The sequence below is a fragment of the Coregonus clupeaformis genome, unplaced genomic scaffold (genome assembly GCF_020615455.1).
Source record: "Coregonus clupeaformis isolate EN_2021a unplaced genomic scaffold, ASM2061545v1 scaf0817, whole genome shotgun sequence".
Taxonomy (NCBI): Eukaryota; Metazoa; Chordata; class Actinopteri; order Salmoniformes; family Salmonidae; genus Coregonus; species Coregonus clupeaformis.
In genome coordinates, this window is record NW_025534272.1 from 210,001 (window position 1) to 215,000 (window position 5,000).

Here is a 5,000-nt window from a genome sequence, read left to right on the forward strand (position 1 = left end):
TTTAATTTTGTCTGTCTTGCCGTTCCAAATAAAATTGAATATTTTTTTCCTCATATAATTTAAAAAACTGTTCGCTAGGCGTAGGCAAGACCATAAGCAAATAGGTAAACTGGGATAATACTAAAGAGTTAATCGGGGTGATTTTTCCACAAATTGTGTGTGCAGTGTTTGTAAGGCCTCTTGCTCTTGTCTCTCTATGGGCTACACATTCACCACCTTGTATTTAGTCTCTTACCTGTATGTCCATGTTGTTGTCTATGTAGCACAGAAGACCCGTTGATAGGAGTTCAATGAGTGTGTTTATGTATGTCTGTGTATTGTCACGTTGACCTTGACCTGTCCTTGATGTCTCCATGTGTAACAACCAGACGTTGTCTCTCTGTTGTGTCAGTGTCCCGGTGTAACAACCAGACGTTGTCTCTCTGTTGTGTCAGTGTCCCGGGTAACAACCAGACGTTGTCTCTCTGTTGTGTCAGTGTCCCGGTGTAACAACCAGATGTTGTCTCTCTGTTGTGTCAGTGTCCAGGTGTAACAACCAGGCCCAGTGTATGTATGTCTGTGTTCACGTTCTAATGTTTACCTGTTGTTGTTGTTGTTGTTGTTGTCTCCAGGTGTAACAACCGTACCCAGTGTGTTGTGGTAGCAGGACCTGATGTCTTTCCTGACCCCTGCCCTGGAACATACAAATACCTGGAGGTGCAGTACGAGTGTGTCCCCTACAGTAAGTACTATACTATACTATACTATACTATACTATACTATACTATACTATACTATACTATACTATACTATACTATACTACAGTATGTGTCCCCCCCTACAGTAAGTACTACTCTATACTATATTATACTATAATATAATATTTACTATAATATACTACAGTCTGAGTGTGTCCCCTACAGTAAGTACTATACTATACTATACTATACTATACTATACTACATCATGTGTGTGTCCCCTACAGTAAGTACTATACTATACTATATTATACAGTATGAGTGTGCCCCTACAGTGAGTACTACTATAAACGACTGTATTACTACAAATTATAGTATAGTACTATATTAGGTACTCATATTATACTATATTGTTCATATGCATCATACTATCATTTGCATCTACTATAGTTTTTACTCTGGAAAATACTTATGGAACTCAGGTACTCCATACAGCATTATTATACTATATACTCTGGTAAATACTTATGGAACTCAGGTACTCCATACAACATTATTATACTATATACTCTGGGAAATACTTATGGAACTCAGGTACTCCATACGACATTGTTTCTTGATAGTAAAATGTTTCCATCTGGCACAATGTTGCTGTCTAGAAATACCATGAACTTATGAACTGATAAGAATGTTTGAGAATATATTATTTACACCACAGCCATATCCCTAGGTTTGAAAAAAGCACGCTTTTTGATTCAGGGAAAGTAACTGACCTAGGACAAACACTGGCGCTGGAAAATCTGAGGTCTTCGTGGAATCTCAGCTTTTCCAACAGGAAATAAGGGAAGGAAGGATGAGCTTAAATGACTGTCTGACCTCCGACCTTTCTGTTGACAGACTCAGTTTGGGGAAAAGACTGAAGTCTGAAACAGGAGGAGCTAAAACTCATTCAGAATATATATTTTTTACCAACAGCGAAACATTCTTAATTTATAACAGTGATACATCCATCATTTATAACAGTGATACATCCATCATTTATAACAGTGATACATCCATCATTTATAACAGTGATACATCCATTATTTATAACAGTGATACATCCATCATTTATAACAGTGATACATCCATCATTTATAACAGTGATACATCCATCATTTATAACAGTGATACATCCATCATTTATAACAGTGATACATCCATCATTTATAACAGTGATGCATCCATCATTTATAACAGTGATACATCCATCATTTATAACAGTGATACATCCATCATTTATAATAGTGATACATCCATCATTTATAACAGTGATAAATTCATTATTTATAAGAGTGATACGGAATGGTATATCAGTGTATTGGAATGCAATCTGGCCTGGCATCGCTCTTCCCTCCCTCCCTCCCTCCCTCCCTCCCTCCCTCCCTCCCTCCCTCCCCCTCCCTCCCTCTCCTCTCCTCCCCCTCCCCTCCCTCCCCCCTCCCCCTCCCTCTCCTCTCCTCCCTCTCCTCTCCTCTCCTCTCCTCTCCTCTCCTCTCCCTCTCCTCTTCCTCCTCTCCTCTCCTCTCCTCTCCCTCCTCCTCTCCCTCCCCTCCTCCCTCTCCTCCTCCTCTCCTCCCTCTCCCTCCTCTCTCTCCTCCTCTCCTCTCCTCTCCTCTCCTCTCTCCTCTCCGCTCTCTCCAGACAGCCAAGCTAAACCTGATCTCCTCTATGGAAAACATTCAATTATATTTCAGTAAATAGGCCTGATGGTGACGGCTAGATTAAATAATAACAGCCTCAGTATCTCTCCCAGAGCCAGATGGAAACAGAACATGATACCTGCCTAATGTGGCACTGCCCTGATTCAGTTTTCTCAGAGTTTACTGTCTTTGTGTGTGGGAGGGAGGGAGGGAGGGAGGGAGGGAGGGAGGGAGGGAGGGAGGGAACTGTGTGTGTGTTTGTGAGGGGAGGATGTATACTGTCTGTGTGTTGTGTGTGTGTGTGTGTGTGTGTGTGTGTGTGTGTGTGTGTGTGTGTGTGTGTGTGTGTGTGTGTGTGTGTGTGTGTGTGTGTGTGTGCGTGCGTGTCTGCCATTTTTGTGAGCTCCAGCTCACTGTTGCAACATTATTAAGTTCCCTAAGAACAACGAGGAGCACAGAAAGATGGGTTCCACTGTGATCTGATAACAGAGGAGTGCACCTGGATAAGGTTTCTGTAGAGAGGCACAACACTTGGATAAAGTTTCCCCTGTAGAGAGGAACAACACCTGGATAAAGTTTCCTGTAGAGAGGAACAACACCTGGATAAAGTTTCCCCTGTAGAGAGGAACAACACCTGGATAAAGTTTCCCCTGTGAGAGAGGAACAACACCTGGATAAAGTTTCCCCTGTAGAGAGGCACAACACCTGGATAAGGTTTCCCCTGTAGAGAGCCACAACACCTGGATAAAGTTTCCCCTGTAGAGAGGCACAGCACCTGGATAAAGTTTCCTCTGTAGAGAGGAACAACACCTGGATAAAGTTTCCTCTGTAGAGAGGCACAACAACTGGGTAAAGTTTACCCTGTAGAGAGGAAACTAGTTTTTTTGTCTCTTTCCCTCCCTCCCTCCCTCCCTCCCTCCCTAACATAGGAGTTAGTTAGCCATATGCTAATAACACCCACTCAATTTAACATAGGCGTTAGTTAGCCATATGCTAATAGCACCCACTCAATTTAACATAGGCGTTAGTTAGCCATATGCTAATAATATCCACTCATTTTATCCTAGGAGTTAGTTAGCCATATGCTAATATCTCCCACTCAATTTAACATAGAGTTAGTTAGCCATATGCTAATAACACCCACCCAATTTAACATAGGCGTTAGTTAGCCATATGCTAATAACACCCACTCAATTTAACATAGGCGTTAGTTAGCCAAATGTAATAACACCCACTCAATTTAACATAGGAGTTAGTTAGCCATATGCTAATAACACCCACTCAATTTAACATAGGAGTTAGTTAGCCATATGCTAATAGCACTGCCACTCAATTTAACATATGAGTTAGTTAGCCATATGCTAATAACACTCACTCAATTTAACATAGGAGTTAGTTAGCCATATGCTAATAGCACCCACTCAATTTAACATAGGAGTTAGTTAGCCATATGCTAATAATAGCCACTCAATTTATCCTAAGAGTTAGTGATATGCTAGTACTACACCCACACAGTCTATTTCATTAAATTAGTGTAGTGCCATATAAACTGTATTTATCATAGGAGTTAGTTAGCGATATGCTAATAATATCCACTCATTTTATCATAGGCGTTAGCGATACGCTAGTAATATACCCACACAATCTATTTCAGAACAATGGCATTGTGGCTCTGTGTTAAAGCTAATTAGGAGATACAATCGTCTTGTTCTCCCCATTATGACTGTTCTGTCAGCTCTGTCTAAAACACCAGGAATCACTGCATAACACACACACACGTATAGTATGCAGGCACGTACGCAGACGTGCACACACAAACACACACACACACACACTTCAATTATGATCTAAAACCCAGAAATCACTTGATAAGGCCCCAACGGAACACTGGAGCACTGTCGGCATGGAGACCAGGGCTCTCGATTACCAATTTACATCTGAGAGAGTGAGAGAAAGAGAGAGAGAGAGAGAGAGAGAGAGAGAGAGAGAGAGAGAGAGAGAGGTTGGTGGAGGAGAGGAGAGAGGAGGGTGGGAGAGGGGGGAGAGGAGGGTGGGAGAGGGGGGGGAGAGGGGGGAGAGGGGGAGAGGAAAGAGCAAGAAAGATGTAGGGAGGTAGAAATGGAGTGGGGTTGGAGAGTTGTGGGGAAGAGAGAAGAGGAGAGGGTTGGGGGTAGAGAGATTTAGTGAGGAGAAGAGCTGAATTAGATCCATGTCATGAAGCTAATGACGGCATACTGGGTTGTAATGAGAGAAGAGGAGGGAGAGAGGAGCCAGGGAGGGAGGGAGGGAGGGAGGGAGGGAGGGAGGGAGGGAGGGAGGGAGGGAGGGAGAAGGTGAGAGAGAGAGAGAGAGATGTAATAATAATAATTTGTTATCCCACTATAGCGTGTTCTGTGTGTGTGTGTGTGTTTTCTTTGTGTTTCCTCCCCGTGAAGACGTGCAGCCTGATCACTAGAAATAGACCTGGATATCGGACGATTGAAAAGGTCCTGAGAACATCGTATATGCGTTCTCGGCGTGCACACAAAAAAAAAAGGTAAAAGGATTGCCCAGCACTGGCACGACTCTCGCGATGCTCGGAGCCAAAGCGTGCTGCTCAGAACACTGCCCTGTGGCACTTCACAATGCTGTAGCAAGACAT

General features: G+C 42.8%; 1 pseudogene; it reads left to right on the plus strand.

The window, feature by feature from the left end:
- LOC123485721 overlaps positions 1-5,000 on the plus strand; it is a 112,070-nt pseudogene that overhangs the window by 91,772 nt on the left and 15,298 nt on the right.